The sequence below is a fragment of the Schistocerca cancellata genome, chromosome 2, assembly GCF_023864275.1.
Source record: "Schistocerca cancellata isolate TAMUIC-IGC-003103 chromosome 2, iqSchCanc2.1, whole genome shotgun sequence".
Lineage (NCBI taxonomy): Eukaryota > Metazoa > Arthropoda > Insecta > Orthoptera > Acrididae > Schistocerca > Schistocerca cancellata.
In genome coordinates this window covers 222,329,737-222,353,252 of record NC_064627.1, presented here as the reverse complement: position 1 = coordinate 222,353,252, position 23,516 = coordinate 222,329,737, and positions in this window count along the sequence as shown.

Genomic DNA, 23,516 nt, shown 5'->3' with positions numbered 1-23,516 from the left:
GATGTGCGTGATCTTGGTTTTATTCATGTTGACCCTGCTTCCCGCAGCTACTCCGTACGTAGTAAGAAGGGTAACCACCTGATTTACTTCATTCTCCGACCGGACGAGTATCATCAAGTCGTCGGCATATGCACGACACGTGAAGGAGCTCGCACGGAGTCGGACGCCTGTTAGAGTCCGTCTAAGAGTCTGCATCAATGGTTCGAGCGCTATTGTAAACAGTATCATCGACAAGGGACATCCTTGCCTAACGGAGCTGCAAACAGGAATCGGTCCTACCTCCCTGCCATTGACTCTCACCGTCGAAGAAGCGCCGCGAAGGAGGCGCATGAGGACGGTAATAAAATCCTGTGGTATCGCCATGCGTCGCATGGTCGAGTCAAGGAAATCATGGTTGATCCTGTCAAAGGCACGATCAAAGTCCACCGATAAGAACGCCTCTCGCATGCGACAAGCTTCCGTCAGGGAAATTACGTCACGGTATTCGCCGAGGATAGAATGGATGTTGCTCCGAACCCCTAGACAAGCCTGGTCTGGCGGTATTGTCTTGGATATTACAGTCTTGAGCCTTACCGCCAGCATTCGCGCAAAGATCTTATAATCAGTATTGAGCATCGTGAGCGGTCTAAATTGATGGGCGCTGACACTCGCTGTCGATTTCGGTATTGGTATAAGCAGTCCCGCCATGAACTGCGACGGAACGTCCGTGTCAGGGCTCAATAACTCATTATACATCAATACCAACTGGGACATCATTAAATTCGCAAATGTGCGGTAAAATTCGAGTGTCAACCCATGTGGCCCAGGGGATTTATGCACCGCACCCTTCGCGAGTGCTCCCCGGTGCATCTGTCGCAAAATTTCTTCCCCTGTCCGATTGTCCGTCGGCGTCCCAGTGAAAAGAAGGCGATAATGCTCCAGAAACTCAGCAGCAAAATCCTGTTGTGACGTCAAGGGCCGACCATCGTCATCATGGAGGACTGTGATTAGGGATCGGCGATTACGCGCATGTCCCTTGGACACATGATGCATGCCAATACGTTCTCCATCGACGTTGTCCAAGCACCGAGCACGGATCGAAAGTCCCTCCAGTCGACGTCTCGTGATCGATAAAATACAGGCCTGAATGCGATGGACTTCCGCTTGACGCTCGAGCGATGGGGCCATGGAGGACAGGTCGCGGAGCACCATGTAGAAATAATCAAGTGTATCTCGGAGCCATTTCGCTTTTTCCTTGCCATACGTGATGAGAGCTCTTCGAATCGCCGGTTTTGCACACTGCAGCCACCACGAAAGAACCGTACGGTGCAGCGGCAAACGGCGAGTGCAAGTCTGCCATGTTTCTTCGATCCGCTGGCGACATTCGAGATCCACCAATAAGGATGAATTGAGTTTCCAGGAACTACGACTCCGCCAGACCCTCTGCCGTGGGAGGGTTAACGTGCATAAATACGCAAGGAGATCCGTAAAAGCTGTGGGCCAACGTTCAGCAGCCAACACGTGATCTCTTAACCCGTCAGAAACATAAATCCGATCCAGCCTGCTCGCCGAGTGGCTAGTAAAATACGTGTAGCCCTCTCGCTGCCCATGGATCTTTTCCCACGTGTCCACAAGGGCCATGTCCCGGCAGATCGTGTTCAATGCGTGGCAGGAGCTGAAATTAGGAGTTTGATCCTTCGGGGTGAGTACACAGTTAAAATCCCCCCCTACCAAGATGTGGTCATACCTCCCATGGAATAGGGGGGCAATCTCCTCCGAGTAGAATCGTGCACGCGCCTGTCGATTGTCATATCCGGAGGGTGAATAGATGTTGACGATACGAATGCCGTTCACGGTCATAGCCAAACCCCGAGCCGAAGGAAGGTAATCGAGGTCACACATCGGAATCCCTTCCCGGACTAGTATCACTGTGCCACGTCCTCCATCTGGAGTCGGCGCTAGGTAAGTGTTGTATCCGTGCACGTCGGGAAAAGCAGCATTGCAGGTTTCCTGCATCAGCAGAATATCAACGTCAGTGGCGTAAATCATGTCCCGGAGAAGTTGCATCTTTGCAAGCGAACGTGCGGTGTTAATGTTCACTGTGCCCACCTTATATGCTTGGTTCGTTGTCGTTGTCATGCTCGTGTCATGTCACTGAGAACTCCAAGGGCTTTAGTCCACTATTCGTGCTCAGAGGGATGCCCGCCAACGGGCTGCCCTCCTTTGTTGTCGTTCCGTGGTGTGTATCCTGTAGGTGAGTGGTCATCATTAGGGGGTGGCAATTCCTGTATGTCCTCGACTGGTTCCGCCCAGTCGCAGTGGTCATCCATCCGAGAAACGTCCTCTGATGTATTTCGACGAGGCTGCTGGGACATTGGTATCCCTGACTCCTTCGTCGGCAGCGCTGGGTCAGTCGATGTCAATGAAGAGGGACCATCTGAAAGGCAGGACATCCGGTCTCCATCTGACGGAATCCTGTCAGCGTCCTCTAAAGGCACGTGTTCTGTGACAGACAGTTCTTCGGCTAGGATACCTTCCGTGTCCCCTAGGCTAGGGGGGCACGTGTCACCCGAACTATGGCGACGCTTTTTGCGACGCTTCGGCGATCGCTGTTTGCGTGCCCTGCCCTCTGCTGCCTCACTGTGTTCGTCGATCGTTCGTTGGTCCGTTGCCGGTGCCACTGTCTCGACCTCTACTTCCACGTCGCGTGCTTCATGTGAGTTGTCAGAAGGTTCCTCCCTCAACCGACGTGACGTGGGCGTAGGGACATTCTCCGAGTCACCTCCATGCTCCCGTAACTCGGTCGGCTCTTGCATAAACACGTCCTTGTCACGCTCCGAACTGGGCAACACCTCCCGGCGAGCCACCGACACGTACGTCATCGGCAGTTGCGTGGGAACTTCTCGCTGTGACGCGTCTCCATGTGGCAGTTGCACGACGCGGCGTTGTATGCACTCCGAGCGGATATGTCCTTCTCCACCACAGCCAGAACAAGTTCGTGGCTGGCCATCGTAGATCACAATAGCTCTACACCCGCCAATGTATAAATAAGACGGGATATGTTTAGTAAGGACGATCCGCACCTGTCGCACGCCGTTTAGCACAGGATAGGTACTAAAACTTGCCCAGCGTTCAGGCGTATGACTAAGTACCGTTCCATATGGTCGCAGCGATTCAGTAACCATCGATTCTGGCACCTCAAACGGCAGTTCAAAGATCCGAATCATCCTCACACCCAATCCTGAATTAGCCACTGTTACATCGCTGATATGGCCATCAGAGTGTCGAAATTTAAATCCTCTTTGAGCAGCGGAGAGAGTTCTTTCACACGCAGCTTCATCGGTCATCTTTACGTACATTGTACTGCTTACAATGGACAGGTTATTCCAATTATGTCCGTAGCAGGTAAACGAACTTCTTTCCTCAAAAAACGCTCTATTTCGAAAGCTTTGGGTCTGGCAAATTCGTTGTCGAACGTAAATTGGAGCGTAGTCTTTCGAAAATTGTGTGCCATGGCGATCGAGCCAGACAACAACACGCGCGAGTACCGACGGTGTAAACACTTCTTCGTCCACGCGCGCCCGCGGCCGGGACAGCAGGTCCGTGCCGCGCCACCGCCTAAAGCAGACTGTCCCTGAGCTACCGAAGCACGCCTCACGCCTGGTACTCACAGCTTTACTTCTGCCAATACCCCGTCTCCTACCTTCCAAACCTCGGGACCTTTGCCTTTCGCGGGCAAGTGCTCTACCAACTGAGCTACCGAAGCACGACTCACGCCCGGTACTCACAGCTTTACTTCTGCCAGTACCTCGTCTCCTACCTTCCAAACTTTACAGAAGCTCTTCTGCGAACCTGGCAGAACTAGCACTCCTGAAAGAAAGGTTAGTTAGGTTTAAGTAGTTCTAAGTTCTAGGGGACTGACGAACTCAGCAGTTAAGTCCCATAGTGCTCAGAGCCTTTTGAACCATTTGAGCATTGAAACTTCCTGGCAGATTAAAACTGTGTGCCGAGACTCGAACTCGGGACCTATACCTTTCGCGGGCAAGTGCTCTACCAACTGAACTACCCAAGCACGACTCACGCCCCGCCCCCACAGTTCCAATTCTGCCAGTACCTCGTCTCCTACCTTCCGAGCTTTACAGAAGCTCTCCTGCGAACCTTTCTTTCAGGAGTGCTAGTTCTGCAAGGTTCGCAGGAGAGCTTCTGTAAAGTTTGGAAGGTAGGAGACGAGGTACTGGCAGAAGCAAAGCTGTGAGTACCGGGCGTGAGTCGTGCTTCGGTAGCTCAGTTGGTAGAGCACTTGCCCACGAAAGGCAATGGTCCCGAGTTCGAGTCTCCGTCGGGCACACAGTTTTAATCTGCCAGGAAGTTTCATATCAGCGCACACTCCGCTGCAGAGTGAAAATCTCATTCAAGTATTTATATGCTTGCTGCGGAGGATGGCCACACAAACTTGTAAAGACAGTAGCTTACGAAGAAGCGCATCCTCTGTACAAAAAAGTGTAATGTCTTCATATATGTTGTTCCAAAACCCACATTGTTTCTCATTTCACCAGCTGTCGATGGCCTTAAAAATTACATTCTTTCACCAAAAAAGTTTGTAGCTATTGGAATAACATGGTAGATAATGAAATTTTACATAATAACCATATGGTAAAAGGTTTTCCTTTATGCGTGCTTCGTTTCCCAAAATCTCATTTTGATATCCTGAAACCATTTATGACATTGAGGAATGTTGTGGATACTTCACTCTGGCTTCATCGCTGGCGCGGCGCGATCGCAAATGAGAGTGCTACATCACATAAATTTTCTCGAGACTGGTGACAGTTATCTAACCAAGTCTAAAGAAAAATTCAGTATGTTAGCTAAATTTCCGACGCAACAACATATTACGCAATGTGCACTAAATCCAAAATCACAGCGACCTTTATTTTTCTTCGCACACTTCTCCGAATTTTGCGCAGTGTCTTACTTTCACGTAAATATCACCATAACTATGACCTTTAACGAAATGGTGGGCACATCATCATGAACCTGGCATATAAAGCTATAAGTAAAGCACAAATGAATTTTTTGCCGAATAGTTTCTGTAAAATCGTTTGAGAAAGACTGCAGCGTGTGCGCCTCGATTCTGTCGACGCTGACCAGCCGAAAGGTAGGAAACACTTAACAGGTCTCCCGTTCTGAACAAACGAATAAACTCGCCCAGCTCTTTGCAGAAAAATTGGTCACTGAGCAACAAACACCGTACCTTGCGCGAGCTATACTCACGCAAACTGTTGACTAGATAGCACAGGCTAGGTTTTATGAAAGGGATGCTCTGCCTTTGATTCTTTGCATCATGCCTAATTAAAAGGATCAAAACAACATTTACATGAAAACGTAATACATCGAATATGATCTGCTAACACGTTTTAAAAAGTCTAATAGAGCGATACAGATACACAGATTATTAAAATTCCCCTCTGGAAGTACTTGACTTGTGTATATGTTGCCACAGTCACTATTACAAAAGATCTTTTCTGCTAAACAAACGTAATGCGTGCAGGAAGCCCACGGTCGCCACAGAGATGCAACTCAGGTTGCACTGCCAACCCATTTGTACATTCTCTCGCTGGTGGCCACTGTAGTGATGTGTGCCGGTCAACACTTGATGTTATGCTGTGTCTAATCAGAACATGTTCACTTTCAGACATCAACAGCCTGCATACTAAAATCGCCAAAAACAGTTTAAAAGATATTACTATGGAGTGTAATAATGGCCCCACTGAAATAACCCATGAGGTGTGAATGGTAACTAATGTTACTTGGATGTTTGACTAGCTGCTACAAATGGCTGCGCTCACATATCAGTCGTTTTGTTGTGACAAGTGTTAGTGAGTAAGCAAGCAGTTCTACATGCAATGCTGCCCTAACTTTTTGCCTGTTCTGGTAAGCACAGCTAGTAATGTGCTCCCCCCACACCCTTCCCACAACCCGCCAACCCACTACCCCAATACATGATGCGGTGGCATGCGCAGTGGTGCTGCTGACTGCTGCACGTGAACGGGCGCGGGCAGCATCATCCATCTATGCATCTTCCTACTGAAGTAACTGTACATCATACAACGTGGACATTATGCCGCAAAATTAATAACTCTTAACGTAGTTTATCCTCCCCATGAACCATAGACCTTGCCGTTGGTGGGGAGGCTTGCGTGCCTCAGCGATACAGATAGCCCTACCGTAGGTGCAACCACAACGGAGGGGTATCTGTTGAGAGGCCAGACAAATGTATGGTTCCTGAAGAGGGGCAGCAGCCTTTTCAGTAGTTGCAGGGGTAACAGTCTGGATGATTGACTGACCTGGCCTTGTAACATTAACCAAAACGGCCTTGCTGTGCTGGTACTGCGAACGGCTGAAAGCAAGGGGAAACTACGGCCGTAATTTTTCCCGAGGGCATGCAGCTTTACGGTATGGATAAATGATGATGGCGTCCTCTTGGGTAAAGTATTCCGGAGGTAAAATAGTCCCCCATTCGGATCTTCGGGCGGGGACTACTCAGGAGGACGTCGTTATCAGGAGAAAGAAAACTGGCGTTCTACGGATCGGAGCGTGGAATGTCAGATCCCTTAATCGGGCAGGTAGGTTAGAAAATTTAAAAAGGGAAATGGATAGGTTAAAGTTAGATATAGTGGGAATTAGTGAAGTTCGGTGGCAGGAGGAAGAAGACTTTTGGTCAGGTGAATACAGGCTTATAAATACAAAATCAAATAGGGGTAATGCAGGAGTGGGTTTAATAATGAATAAAAAAATAGGAGTTTGGGTAAGCTACTACAAACAACATAGTAAACGCATTATTGTGGCCAAGATAGACACGAGGCCCACGCCTACAACAGTGGTGCAAGTCTATGTGCAGATGACGAAGAAATTGAAGAAATGTATGATGAGATAAAGGAAATTATTCAGATAGTGAAGGGAGCCGAAAATTTAATAGTCATGGGTGACTGGAATTCGATAGTAGGAGAAGGAAGAGAAGGAAACGTAGTAGGTGAATATGCAGTGGGGGTAAGAAATGAGAGAGGAAGCCGGCTGGTAGAATTTTGCACAGAGCACAACTTAATCATAGCTAATACTTGGTTCAAGAATAATAAAAGGAGGTTGTATACATGGAAGAAGCCTGGAGATACTGGAAGGTGTCAGATAGATTATATAATGGTAAAACAGAGATTTAGGAACCAGGTTTTAAATTGTAAGACATTTCCAGGGGCAGATGTGGGCTCTGACCACAATCTATTGGTTATGAACAGTAGATTAAAACTGAAGAAACTACAAAAAGGTGGGAATTTGAGGAGATGGGACCTGGATAAACTGAAAGAACCAGAGGTTGTAGAGAGTTTCAGGAAGAGCATAAAGGAACAATTGACAAGAATGGGGGAAAGAAATACAGTAGAAGAAGAATGGATAGCTTTGAGGGATGAAGTCGTGAAGGCAGTAGAGGATCAAGTAGGTAAAAAGACGAGGGCTAGTAGAAATCCTTGGGTGACAGAAGAAATACTGAATTTAATAGATGAAAGGAGAAAATATAAAAATGCTGTAAATGAAGCAGGCAAAAAGGAATACAAACGTCTCAAAAAAGAAATAGACAGGAAGTGCAAAATGGCTAAGCAGGGATGGCTAGAGGACAAATGTAAGGATGTAGAGGCTTACCTCACTAGGGGTAAGATAGATACTGCCTACAGGAAAATTAAAGAGATCTTTGGAGATAAGAGAACCACTTGTATGAATATTAAAGGCTCAGATGGAAACCCAGTTCTAAGCAAAGAAGGGAAAGCAGAAATATGGAAGGAGTATATAGAGGGACTATACAAGGGCGATGTTCTTGAGGACAATATTATGGAAATGGAAGAGGATGTAGATGAAGATGAAATGGGAGATATGATACTGCGTGAAGAATTTGATAGAGCACTGAAAGACCTAAGTCGAAACAAGACCCCGGGAGTAGACAACATTCCATTAGAGCTACTGACAGCCTGAGAGCCATTCCTGACAAAGCTCTACCATTTGGTGAGCAAAATATATGAGACAGGCGAAATACCCTCAGACTTCAAAAAGAATATAATAATTTCAATCCCAAGGAAATCAGGCATTGACAGATGTGAAAATTACCCAACTATCAGCTTAATAAGCCACGGCTGCAAAATGCTAACGCGAATTCTGTACAGACGAATGGAAAAACTGGTAGAAGCCGACCTCGGGGAAGATCAGTTTGGATTCCGTAGAAATATGGGAGCACGTGAGGCAATACTGACCCTATAACTTATCTTAGAAGCTAGATTAAGAAAAGGCAAACCTTCGTTTCTAGCATTTGTAGACTTAGAGAAAGCTTTTGACAATGTTGACTGGAATAACCTCTTTCAAATTATGAAGGTGGCAGGGGTAAAATACAGGGAGCGAAAGGCTATTTACAATTTGTTCATAAACCAGATGGCAGTTAAAAAGAGTCGAGGGACATGAAAGGGAAGCAGTGGTTGGGAAGGGAGTGAGACAGGGTTGTAGCCTCTCCCCGATGTTATTCAATCTGTATATTGAGCAAGCAGTAAAGGAAACAAAACAAAAAATTCGGAGTAGGTATTAAAATCTATGGAGAAGAAATAAAAACTTTGAGGTTCGCCGATGACATTGTAATTCTGTCAGAGACAGCAAAGGACTTGGAAGAGCAGTTGAACGGAATGGACAGTGTCTTGAAGGGAGGATATAAAATGAACATAAACAAAAGCAAAACGAGGATAATGGAATGTAGTCGAATTAAGTCGGGTGATGCTGAGGGAATTAGATTAGGAAATGAGAAACTTAAAGTAGTAAAGGAGTTTTGCTGCTTGGGGAGCAAAGTAACTGATGATGGTCGAAGTAGAGAGGATATAAAATGTGTACTGGCAATAGCAAGGAAAGCGTTTCTGAAGAAGAGAAATTTGTTAACATCGAGTATAGATCTAAATGTCAGGAAATCGTTTCTGAAAGTATTTGTATGGAATGTAGCCATGTATGGAAGTGAAACATGGACGATAAATAGTTTGGACAAGAAGAGAATAGAAGCCTTTGAAATGTTTGTGCTACAGAAGAATGCTGAAGATTAGATGGGTAGATCACGTAACTAATGAGGAAGTATTGAATAGGATTGGGGAGAAAAGGAGTTTGTGGCACAACTTGACAAGAAGAAGGGATAGGTTGGTAGGACATGTTCTGAGGCATCTAGGGGTCACCAATTTAGTATTGGAGGGCAGCGTGGAGTGTAAAAATCGTAGAGGGAGACCAAGAGATCAATACACTAAACAGATTCAGAAGGATGTAGGCTGCAGTACATATTGGGAGATGAAGAAGCTTGCATAGGATAGAGTAGTATGGAGAGCTGCATCAAACCAGTCTCAGGACTGAAGACCACAACAACAACAACAACAACATAGTTTATGTAAGGAAATTAAGGATATCGGACCTGGATAGGTTAAAAGCACAAGAGGCTGTTGAAAGTTCCACAGGGAGTGTTAGGCAACGATTGACTGAAAAAAGGAAGGAACAGTAGAATACGACTGGGTAGCTTTCATAGATGGGTGAAGGCAGCAGAGGATCAAATAGTTAAAAAGAAAAAGTTTAATAGATATCCTTTGATAGCATAAGAGACATTGAATTTAAGTAATAAAGGAGAAAACTGGAGCACATGGACCAGGTGAAAGCGAATACAAACGTCTAAAATGTGAGACTGACACAGAGTGCAAAATGGCTAAGCAGGAATCGTTAAAAGGCAGATTTAAGGATTTAGAAGCATATTTCACTAGCGGAAAGGTAGATACCGTCTACAGGAGAATTAAAGAGCCTTTGGAGAAAAGAGAAGCAGATGTATGAATATCAAAAGCTCAGTTGGAAAACCAGTCCTAAGGAAGGGAGCTGATAGGTGGATGGAGCACATAGAGGGGCTATGCAAGGAAAATAATTTTGAAGGCGTTATTATGGACATGGAAGATGTAGATGAAGATGAGACGGGAGATATGATACTACGAGAAGAATTTGACAGAGTATTCAAAGATCCAAGTTGCGGGAATAGACGACATTCCGTCAGAGCCTTGGGAGAGACAACCATGGCAAAACTCTTCTATCTGGTGTGCAAGATGTATGAGATGGGAGAAATATCCTCAGACTTCAAGAAGCACGTAGTAACTCCAATTCCAAAGAAAATAAGCGCCGACGGGAGTGAATATTACCGAAGTAACACTTTAATCATTGTTGCAAAATACTAACACGAAGTCTTTACAGAATAATGGAAAAACTGGTATCAGCCAACTGCGTGGAAGATCAGTTAGGATTCCCGAGAACTGTAGGAAACACACGGCAATACTGATCCTATGCATTCTCTTACAAGACTTAGAGAAAGCTTTGGGCGCTATTGCCTGGAATACTCTCTTTGAAATTATGAAGGTAGCAGGGATAAAATACAGGCTATTTACAACTGGCGCAGAAGCCAGATGGCAGCTATAAGAGTCGTGCGGCGTGAAGCACTAGTTGACAGAGGAATGAGAAAAGGTTGTAGCCTATCGCCAATGCTGTTCAGACTGTGCACTGAGCAAACAGTAAAGTAAACAAGAGAAGAATTTGGAGAAGAAAAAGTTTAGGGAGAAGAAAAGAAATATTGAGGTTTGCCGATGACATTGTTATTCTGTCAGAGACAGCAAAGAATTTGGAACAGCAGTTGAACAGAATAGACAGTGTCCTGAAAGGACTATATAGGTTTTACGTTAACAAAAGCAAAAGAAGGATAACAGAATGCAGTTGAATTAAATTAGGTGACGCTGAGGGAATCATTAGGAAACGAGACAACTAAAGAAGTAGCTGAGTTTTGTCATTTGAGCAGCAGAATAACTGATGATGGCCGAAATAAAGAGGATATAAAATGTAGACTGGCCACGGTAAGGAAAGCGTTTCTGAACAAAAGAAATTTGGTAACGTCATACATAGATTTAAGTGTTAGGAAATCTTTTCTGGAAGTATTTGTGTGAAGTGTAACAATGTTTAGAAGTAAAACGTGGTTGATAAACGGTTAGGACAAGAAGCTTTTGAAATGTGGAATTACAGAAGAATGGTGAAGATTAGATGGGTAGATCACGTAACTAATGAGGAGGAATTGAATAGAACTGGAGAGAAAAGAAATTTGTTACACAACCCGACTACAAGAAGGGATCGGTTGAAGGGGCGCGTTCTGGGGCATCAAGGGATTACCAATCTAGCGTTGACAGGAAGTAAGGCTGGCAATGGCAAGGAAAGCGTTTCTGAAGAAGAGAAATTTGTTAACATCGAGTATAGATTTAAGTGTCAGGAAGTCGTTTCTGAAAGTTTTTGTATGGATTATGGCCATGTATGGAAGTGAAACATGGACGATAAATAGTTTGGTCAAGAAGAGAATAGAAGCTTTCGAAATGTGGTGCTACAGAAGAATGCTTAAGGTTAGATGGGTAGATCACATAACTAATGAGGAGGTATTGAATAGAATTGGGGAGAAGAGGAACTTGTGGCACAACTTGACAAGAAGAAGGGACCGGTTGGTAGGACATGTTCTGAGGCATCAGGGGATCACAAATTTAGGATTGGAGGGCAGCGTGGAGGGTAAAAATCGTAGAGGGAGACCAAGAGATGAATACACTAAGAAGATTCAGAAGGATGTAGGTTGCAGTAAGTACTGGGAGATGAAGAATCTGCATCATACCAGTCTCAGGACTGAAGACCACAACAACAACAACAAGAACAACAAGGGGAGTGGTAGGGGGTGGGGGGATGGGGGGCAAGGCGGGGTAAAAATCGTAGAGGGACCCAAGAGATGAACACAGAAACCAGATTCAGAAGGATTTAAATTGCTTGCACAGGATAGAATAGCATGGAGAGCTGCATCAAACCAGTCTTACGTTCATCCTCAGCGTTCGGGTTATTTCCGTACGAAATTTTATCAAAACCGGTTCAGCGTTTTAGCCTTGAAAGCTTAACAGCCAGTTAGTTTTGCATTTATAATATTACTATGAATTACGTTAGATCGCTGCGTTCAGTGATGATGATAAAAATTATTAGCCATACAATGTTTGAAATTCGCGCAGATGCACAGCCTGGGATAGTCAGTGGTGTCCGCGCTTCGATACCGGATACGGCGGTCGCTAGGCCAGTATGTCCGCGCCGTCTCTCTCCTGGAGGGGGACGGCAAAACCTCGGACCGATAGCGGGATTTTAGCGGTAATGAGTGCCGGCGAGGCGCGACAGGAAAATTACGCGTCTCCTCCCGTCTCGTCTGGTGGCGGCACGCCTTACCGCTGTCAGCGCCGCCGAGGCGCAGCGCGGGCGTTTAAGGAAGCACCGGGTTTTTGCGGGCTTCCGGCCGGCATCCATCCACATGGGCGGCGCGTCGCCGCATGGCACAGTGGGCGGCTGCGCGCCGAACGGGGGCGCGTGCTCAACCTGTAGCCGGTATGTGGCGGGCTTCGTAGAACTACGTAAAACGTCTGTAAGCGCCCTTAATTCTCAGGTAAGTGCGAAAACTCGTCCACATTCTACATCTCGTGCATCGAACCTGCTGACTACCGTATTACACAGAAGAATGGAAAGAAAACTGAGGATCTGTTACATGACGACCAATTTGGTTTTAGGAAAGGTAAAGGTACCGGAGACTCAGTTCTGCCGTTGCACTTCATAGTACTAATAGAAGCAAGAATTAAGAAAATTTAAGACACGTTCAAAGAATTTGTTGGCCAGAAAAAATACTTCGACAGCCTGAAATAGAGCAGGATTTTCGAAGGTCTTGGTAAAGTAGTTGTAATCTATAGAGAAAAATGACTAATCTATACTATACAGTTCGGCAATCAAGGTTGTTCCGAAAAATCTCTGAAAGCACTACACAGAATTGCTTCCAATTTTTACACGATAATTAGTGAACATTCGGGCGGTCAGAGGCTACATACTTTTTTAAAAATATATGTGTGGTATACAAATGTAGCTACACTATATACACTGAAGCGCCAAAGAAACTGGTATAGACATACATATTCAAATACAGAGATATGTAAACAGGCGGAATACGGCGTTGCGGTCGGCAGTTCCTATATAAGAGAACAAGTGCCTGGCGCAGTTGTTAGATCGGTTTCTACTGCTACAATGGTAGGATATCAAGATTTAAGTGAGTTTGAACTTGGTGTTATAGTCGGCGCACAAGGTAGCGGTGAAGTGGGGATTCTCCCGTACGACCATTTCACGAGTGTACCGTGAATATCATGAGTCCGGTAAAACATCACATTTTATTTTTATTTATTTTTTATTTACACATCAGATTCCGTAGGACCAAATAGAGAAGCAAATCTCCCAGGTCACGGAACGTGACAGTACATGAAATTACAAAGTACAAGTAATAACAAAGAAAAATAAAATGTTCATGAATCCAATGAAAGTCAAACCAAACTTAAGTAAACGCAATCAACAATACAACAAGAATTAGCTTAATTTTTGAAGGAACTTCTGGACAGAATAGAAGGAGTGACCCATGAGGAAACTCTTCAGTTTCTATTTGAAAGCGTGTGGATTACAGTTAAGATCCAGAATGAGATTTTCACTCTGCAGCAGAGTGTGCGCTGATATGAAAGTTCCTGGCAGAAAAAAATCTCATTCTGGAAACATCCCCTAGGCTGTGGCTAAGCCATGTCTCCGCAATATCCTTTCTGTCAGGAGTGCTAGTCTTGCATGGTTCGCAGGAGAGCTTCTGTAAAGTTTGGAAGGTAGGTGACGAGGTACTGGCGGAAGTAAAGCTGTGAGGACGGGGCGTGAGTCGTGCTTGGGTAGCTCAGTTAGTAGAACACTTGCCCGCGAAAGGCAAGGTCCCGAGTCTCGGTCCGGCACACAGTTTAAATCTGCCAGGAAGTTTCATACTGTTAAGACTTTTGAATTCTTGTGGTACCTTACTGAAAATGCAGGTTTGATGTCTGCCGAGTGGTAACTGTGTGAAAGCTGATTATTTTTGGGAATAAGCTGATATTGTTAACAAGAAATGGCAGTAAAGAATATATATGTTGAGAGGCCAATGTCAAAATACCCAGGCTAGTCAACAGGGGTCGACAAGAGGTTCGCGGACTTACACCAATTATTGCCCGAACCGCCCGTTTCGTGGCAAAAAAGTACATTTAGAATGGGAATAGCTACCCGAAAATATAGTACCATACGACATAAGCGAATGAAAATAAGCACAGTAGACTAATTTTCTTGTCGAACGATCACTTACTTCAGATACTGTTCGAAGAGAAAAAAATGGCATCATTAAGGTCTTTCAGCAAGATCCTGAACGTGGGCTTTCCACGACTGTTTATTATGTATCTAGACATCTAGTAATTTGAACTGTTCAGTTTCACTAATCATATGCCCATTCTGTGAAATTAAAACGTTGAGTTTTGTGGAATTGTGTGTTAGAAATTGTAAAAAGTCTTACTGTGATTTAGCGTTAGTTTATTTTCTACAAGCCATGAACTTATGTTATGAACTGCACTATTTGAAACCGAACCAATGTTACACCACACAACACCCTCTACTACCAAGCTAGTGTCATCAGCAAACAGAAATATTTTAGAGTTACCCGTAGTAATAGAGGGCATATCATTTATATAAGTAAGGAACGGGAGTGGCCCCAACACTGATACCGGGGCAACCCCCGATTTGACTGTAACCCACTCAGACCCCACATCACAGCCATTCTGAACACAGTGAATGATGGCCTTTTGCTGTCTGTTGCTAAAATAAGAGATGAACCAATTGTGATCTACTCCCCGTATTCCATAATGGTCCAACTTCTGGAGCAATATTTTGTGATCAACACAGTCAAACGCCTTAGTTAAATCAAAAGTTGTGCCTAGCTTTCGATATCTTTTGTTTAACCTATCCATTACCTCACAGAGAAAAGAGATTATAGCGTTTTCAGTTGTTAAAACTCTTCTAAAGCCGAACTATACAATTGATACCAAACTGTGTGATATAAAATGATAAATTACCCTTACATACAAAGCCTTTTCAATAACTTTAGCAAACACTGATGGCATAGAAATAGGTCTAAAATTGTCTATATTATCCCTTTCTTGCCTTTTTTGTAACGCGGGTTTACTTTAATCGTTTAGGAAAATGACCATTCCTAATAGAAAAGTTACAAGTGTGGCTAAATACAGGGCTACAATGTGCAGCACAATACTTTAATATTCTGTTAGACATTCCATCATATCCATTAGAGTCCTTAGTCTTTAGTGATTTAATTATTGACTCAGTCTCTCCCTTGTCTGTATCACAGAGATGTATTTTAGACGTCAATCTCGGAAATGCCGAGAGTTATATGCCAAAAGAGTTATATGGTTCGCTGTACAGGCTAAATTTTTGTTTAATTCACCAGCAATGCTCAGAAAATGATTGTTAAGTACTGTACATATATATGATTTATCAGTAACAGAAATATTTTTACTATGAACTGACTTTATATCGTCAACCTTGTTCTGCTGACCAGGCACTTCCTTCACAACTGACCACTTGGTTTTAATTTTATCCTGTGAATTAGCTACTCTATTTGCGTACCACATAATCTTTGCCTTCCTAATAACATATTTAAGCACCGTACAGTACTGTCTGTAATGGGCTACTGTAGCTTGATTGTGACTACTTCTTACATTTTGATATAATTCCCACCTTGTTCTACATTATATCCTTATCCCACTAGTCAGCCACCCAGGGTGCCTTTTACTTCTAGTACACCGTTTAGAACGTTCTAATGGAAAGTAACTCGCAAAAGATTGTTCCTTGACGAGTTTTAAAAAACTCTCTATTGCCGTTGGATTAACTTTCCTATATAGTTTATAATATATGTGACATTTGTTTGATTATAAAAGCCCTTTAGTGTTAAAATTTATGCATCATGATCTGAAAGGCCATTCACCATTTTACTAACAGAATGCCCATCTAGTAATGAAGAATGAATAAAAATACTGTTTATGGCCGTGTTACTGTTTCCCTGCACCCTGTTTGGAAAAAGCCAAGTCTGCATCACATCATATGAATTTAGCATCTACCAACATCCTTTTTCTTGCACCATTATATACTAAATTAGTATTGAAGTCACCACATATAATTAATTTCTAGTACTTCGTATAAAGTGAATCAAGAAACCTCTCTAGCTTGGGCAGAAATGCTCTGAAGTCAGAATTAGCGGACCAATAAACAACAACAATTATGAGATTAGTTTCATTAAATTCAACTGCCCCTGCTGAACATTCAAATATCTGTTCAGTGCAGTGCCGTGATACGTCAGTGGACTCAAATGGAATACTGTTTTTCACGTACGTGGCCACTCCCCCATTCCGCAAAGAACCTCTTGAAAAACAGCCAGCTAATCTGCATCCTGGTAAAGGAAGCCTCTGAATTGTCAAATTATGTAAATGGTGCTCAGATATACCAATAATTTCAGTGTCAACATCTATAAGCAGTTCACTCACTTTATCTCTAATACCACTTATATTTTGATGAATATGCTAATTCCTTCTCTACTTGGAAACAGGACGTCCTCTAAAGGTGATCCCTTAGTTAGAGGGACTTCCTTTAAGCAGGTATACCTATCAGCTGACTTCAATCTAACAGGTGCAGCTCCAACACCAACTACTACAGGAATTTTTCCATGAGTGATCAGACCACCAACCACTACACTGTCACCTACAAGCTTTGCCAGCCTCCCTTTCCCATATCTGTGTCAGCCAGAACGAAACCAACGACGACTGAAAAGAATCGTTAACCGTGACAGAAGTGCAACCCGCCCGCAAAATGCTGCAGATTTCAGTGCTGGGCCATCAACAACAGTCAGCTTACGAATCATTCAACGAAATTTTCGGAGCCGAAGGCCCACTCGTGTACCCTTGATGACTGCACGACACAAATATTTACGCCTCGCCTGGGCCCATCATCACCGACGCTGGACTGTTGATGATTGTGTAAATGTTGCCTGGTCGGACGAGTCTCGTTTTAAATTGTATTGAGCGGACGGAAGTTTACGGGTATGGAGACAACCTCATGAATATATGGACCCTGCGTGTCAGCAGGGGACTGTTCAAGATGGTAGATGCCCTGTAAGCTGTAGGGCGTGTGCAGATGGAGTGACATGGGACCCCTGATAGTCTAGATACGACTCTTATAGGTGACACGTGCGGAAGCATCCTGTCTTATCACCTGCAGGCTTTCATGACCATTGTGTATTCCGACGGACCTGGGCAATTCCAGTAGGACACTCTACACATCCAGAATTGCTACAGAGTGGCTCCAGGAACACTCTTCTGAGTTTAAACTCTTCCTCTGGTCACCAAACTCCCCAGACATGAACTTTATTGAGCATATCTGGGATGCCTTGCAACGTGCTGTTCAGAAGAGATCTTCACCTCCTCGTACTCTTACGGATTTATGAACAGCCCTGCAGGATTATGTGTCAATTCCCTCCAGCACTACTTCAGACATTAATGGAGTCCATGCCACGTCGTGTTGCGACACTTCTGCGTGCTCGTGGGTTCTCTACACGTTATTAGACAGGTGTATCAGTTTTTTTGGCTCTTCAATGTGTTGTTGGTAAAAATCTTCGAAAAGTTCTTGGTCGATTTACATCAATGTCTTACGCAATATTTTAATAAACCTTCGATGGACATAGGCAACGTATGTTTTTAATATACATTGAATACAAATAAATATTTCAAATGTATATTACTATACAAAGACAAGACGTTTTTTCACGTTGTTTCCAAAAAATCTCGAAAACTTCTTGAGTGATTTACTTCAAATTTTTGCATGGTATTCTGTCATTCAAACGGACATAGGCTATATACTTTTATAAACATCAATGTGTAGGTTTTCTGTTAAAATTGACAGCGAGAAGGACGATGCGATGCTGTGTGCTCTGCTTCGAACGTGTGCGGTTTTGTTTTCTTTCTTGCAGACAGATTTAGCTACGGTAATAGGGCATTGAAACAAAGAGAAATTCTGTCTCCCACACATATACTTTTTCATTTCAAAAATTTTTTATGTAGATCAATGTTCTGTAGCGTTTTCCTCCTCCCACTCGGTTTTAACAGAAAACATGACAGTTGTAAGTATGGATTATTGGCTTATGATTAGAATATTGTTACAGAAACTGAATAATCAGAAACCGTGTATCCTGGATTAAAATTGTGCTAAATACTGTCACTGAAGCTACTTTTGTCACTGACAAAGCAGAAGAAGATGTCTCTCATACCCCCCATTCCAAAGATCCTACTCGATTTACCCATCCCTTTCTGTTCCCAATTAAGGTTTCATTTTCAGCAACAGTGAACAAAGCCCAATGTCAGAGACAGGGCAGGGGGGTGGGTGGTTGGGGGGAGGAGGTGATGAAATGGATATAGAGAGGAGGGAGGTGGGCGTGGACAGATTGAGGGGAAGGTGGTAATCCGCATACAGAGGAGAGAGGGGAAAGGGATGAACATAAAGAGGTTGGGGGGGGGGGGGGGAGAAGAACAAGAACAGAGTGAAAGAGGGAAGACGTTTAGGATGCCAAACGCATTTAGCAATTGTGGAGCATTGCTGAGTTTGCCAGTATGCTATATGTACAAAAACCAAAATGGAACAATAATACCGGAGAATCAACAACGAAGTGCTCAAATTAAAACTGGTCTTGGACAGGAATGCAGTATTTCACCACTACTATGCGTCGAAGGAGCTGTGACGCAAATAGAAGTTCAGGAGAGGTATTAGATATTAAATTTCAGGGTGAAAGTATGTCAGTTATAAGAGTCTCTGATAACATTGGTAACATCAGTAAAGAAGAAAAAGAATTACAGCACCTGTTGAATGGAATGAAGTTTGGTGGGAACAAAATATGGATTAACGGTAAACCGAAGCAAGAGCAAAGTAATGAGGAACAACACAAATAAAATGAGCGAGAAACTATGAGGGCGTACTTAAAAGTAATACCTCCGAATTTTTATTCTGTTCTCAATATCGACCGAGGAGTTACATGTCATGCATATTACTCAGCCGGCTTTCCCGCATTGCTGACGCATGTTGGTTGCAACCCTCACGCACTAGAGGGCTCCGAAGTATAGCGTTTAAGATGCCGGTGTGTAACATAACTAAGTCAGTGCGTGAGAAACAGTGTGCTGTAATAAGGGTTTGTAACCGCAGATAACGTTCGTCCGCACGTGCAGCGCCCTCTCCTTCAACGTGACTTCGCCAGACCACACACGAGCGCTGCGACATCTGCAACAATCCGACGCTATGGGTTCACTGTCATCGATAATGCTCCATAAAATCCCGACTTGGTCCCATTCGATTTTCCCCTGTTTCCTGAACATCTTCGATGACTTCACTTTCATAGTGATGAAGTGGTGTAAGCAGAGGGGGGGGGGGGCAGGGGGGGGCGGGGCACCGTCAGAATATTCCAACATTCTACGGTGATGGTATCAAGAAACTGGACTCTTGCTGGGAGAAATTTGTTCGTCGTCAAGTTTGTTTCACTTATAAGGGACGATCACAAATTTTCCGTTTGAGAGCGTTGCTTTAGCGTGTGTGCAACCCAGTGCAACACCGTTTGTGAATGTATAAGCACCGATATTTAGGCAAGGGATTAATGTTGCCTTCGAACGGAAACGTTTTGATCACCCCTTATAAACAGCTTTAAGAGCTTTCGCCAAAAAAGTTAGGATGCCTTGCTTTACAGCCCCCCCCCCCCCACGTAAACATCAAATTGGTGACCAGGAAGTAAATGAGATGAAGAAATAGTGCTACCTTGGAACGAAAATAATACTGGACAGACCAAACACGATTACCATAGGCAAAGAGCACATTCCTCACCAAAAGAAGTATCAAACATCGCGCGCACGTTGAGGAAGAAATTTATGAGATATACATATCTTTGGTGGCATAGCATTGTATCGAAGTAAAACATGTTCTATCGGAAAGCCGGGAAAGAAAAAAATTAAAGCGTTTGAGTCGTGGTGCTATAGAAGGTTATTTAAAATTACGTGGCTGGTAAGAAGTGAGTTGGTTCTACACAGAATCGGTGAGGAAAGGAACATATGTGTATGGAGAACACTGACGATAAGAAGGGAAAGGAAGACAGGATACGCGCTAAAATCAGAGAGTAACTTACACTGTAGTAGAGGAAGCCGTAGAGGGAAAAAACTAGGGGAAGCGACAGTTAATACATCCAGCAAATAATACCAAGGATCTTGGTGCAAGTATTACTCTGAGATGAAGAGGTTAGCACAGGAGAGAGTCGTTGCAGTCCGCATCAAGTCACTCACAATGAAGAAGCCTAATCCCAGAAAGAGTCATACAATTTTTTGCCTGAGGGCAACATGACTGATGATGCATTCGGCAGCAGTCTGGAAACATGCGTGAGTTCTATGCTTCAGGATGAGAGTTTCTATACAGGTTTTGTAGAGACTCTGATCTCTGTATGTATGTACCACACGGTCCAAGGTTACCAGCAACATCTGTGGGTATAGTATTCACGTGTTGTTGAGGAGCCTTCTGAGAAACAGTCCTACAGGTAATTTTTCGGAAAATCGTTTTAAATGACCCGCCATATTGTGTAGAATATTCCCTCAAAGTTTGGTTTCAGAATTCCGCCTTTTGAATTATGGCAACACTAATTGTATCTGATGTGCAGCCTTCTGATGTACAGTTATCTGAAGCCTGTGCACTGGATCTGTTTGCTAGTTGATGTAAATTTGTTTTTACGTAAAAGGCGGTGGTAAGGAGACCGATGAAAATGAAAGGAAGAAGATTTAGTGCAGAAATAGTCTTAAGTAGACAGAAGCTCAAGTAGTGAGACTTGCAAACTGTACTCGAGCTCAGGTTAGGGGAAAGCATTTTCGGCCAATGAAAGAATATTGCCAGAAAATGTGTGATCTAATATTTTAACACCAACAAAAAGAAATTACATGAAATTTTTGCAATGGACAGAATAAGGACCTCCGAGATTTTTATTTAGCACGTGCCATGGAACTGAAAGGTAAGAAACCGAATAGAAAGAAAAGCGAAAACCCAAAGACCTTTCGAAACAGCACATGGGACCATATATTAGTTACAGGAGCACCTCAGGTTAAATGGCCACGTAGCTCCCTGTAAGCTTCTCGAAATGTCAGTAAGGAGACTGAGGGTCATACAGAATGAAACATCTGAAGAAAGAAGGGGCAGTCACGATAACCGTCCAAATAAAGTGGAATCATGTGTCTGAGTTAAATTAAAGAGACATTTAAGCATGAATCGTAGTGAAACGACTCATTATTCTGATAGTAAATCAAATTTAAAATACCTTCAGAATCCTAACCTGTATCTCTAAGTTTTATTTGAAATCTTCTCCGAATGCTTTCTTCAAAAAACCGGTAAAAGCTTGGAATGAAATATGTTACTTATTTCAAGTTCTTTACAGAACTTTGTAACTGTGCCTTCTAACAGCCAACGATTGATATTTACGACTTTTGATCACAATATCAAAACATGCTGGGAAGTGATCCAACAGATGTTTGTGAAGTAGAGTACGTTCTGCACCAGACGTAGACGGAGAGATACCCACGAAGAAAGATTTCATCCTTAACGAGAAAGCAGACACTTCTTACCTTGTCGCTGAGTTCGACAATTCTCAGAATTTACCATCTGCGAAGTTAAATGCAACCAGTCAGTTTTATAAAAGGCTTCTACGGTTGTATGTGATTAACGCTCACATGCACAATGACAGTAGGTCGTTTATGTACCGTCTTACGGAGATATTCAAATTCATTTTCCTCATTTCTAAACCATGCTTTAAAAATGGAAATCTTACTGAACTATCAGGAATGAGAAAAGTGATTTAGCTTTCTGATTGCTGCGGAGGACAAAAAAAAATTTTGTAGTTATCACTTCATTTTATGATTTTGATTAGGCAGAGTCCATCAAGAGGAAGTTACGCAAATATTTCCTGTCTGGGGACATTCGTTCGGGCAATGCTATAGGGATTTCGGATTAATAAAATCTAAATTGAAGGAATTCACACACATTTGAACACAGGAAGAAAGTGGAGATTGTCACAATTGCGTTACCAACGCTTTCAGCTATGGTAGAGTGTAGAACTAATCCTTCTCCATTTGAAGTTTGCAAGAACAGGACCCTAATAAAGAACTGGAGAAGTGGTATCAACAGATAATGTCTCCTTACCTCCACGGCAAAATTGAGTGTATTCAAGATACAATCGTACACGCAACTGAAATATGCAACTAGTGGTTTCACACTTTGCTCAGTAACTTACTTCGATACATTTACCACGTTTCGTCTGTGGGAACAGGAATATAATACCCATCAGCTAAGAGATATTGAACTTGAAATTGTCAATCATTTGTTAAAGAAATTCTTCGTGACTTGTTTAAATAGATAGATAATGCGAGTTGTTTCTGGTTGGATGCAGTCTTTGTTGAAAGCAAGCTATGATACGTAAGACACTATATTACGAGGGTCATTCAATAATTAAAGAGACAAATTGGTCTGGGGAAAAACTGTTTGTACGACAAGTTTGGTACTTTTATGGCTTTAAGTTGGCATCACTGGGATGGGCCATGATCAGCTGATGTATCGACATTGTTTTGTTTATAATCTCAAAAATATATTTCAAGATGGCGAGTCCGCTTGACACGTTCACATTAGTTGAACAACGTTCTGTTATTCGTTTTTTAGTTGCTGAAGGCGAGAAATCAGTGAATATATACTGTAGAATGTCTAAAGTTTATGGTGGAGGTTGTATGGATCGTGCAAATTTTTTCAAGTGGGTAGAGCAGTTCAAAAATGGTCGCGACTCAGTAACCGACGAACACCGTTCTCGCCGACCAGTCGCAGTTTCAACTCCCTCACTTGAAAGTCGAATTGATGATATTATTCGTGCCGACCGCCGTGTGACTGTGGAAATGATAGTTGACAAGGTTCAAGTTGGTACTGGTACAGTTCATAACATCATCTGCAACAAGCTGAATTACCGCAAAACACATGCAAAGGTGTGTCCCAAAGAAGTTGACGCGGCTACAGAAGGAATCAAGGTTGAGAGCGAGTACAGAGCTGAAGGAATGCTATGAAAGATAAGGTGAGCACTTCCTCAACAAAATTTTAACTTACTATCATGAGCCAGAATCAAAAAGACAAAGCATGGAGTGGAAGCAAAGCAACCCACCTGTCAAGAAAAAATTCAAAATCCAAGCATCAGCAGGAAAAGTCATGTTGACGGTGTTTTAGGATGCTGAAGAACCAGTTTATTGCGATTATCTCGAAGAGCAGCGTACAATGAAAAGCCAATACTACTCGGATTTGTTCTTAAACAAGGTGAAGCCAGCCATGAGAGAGAGACGTCGCGGATGTCAGAGGAGAGGTGTGATTCTCCAGCAAGACAACGCACGTCAACTAACCCCTGAAACCGTCGACGAAATCGCCTGGGAAGTACTGCCTCATCCCCCTTACAGTTCTGATTTAGCACCTAG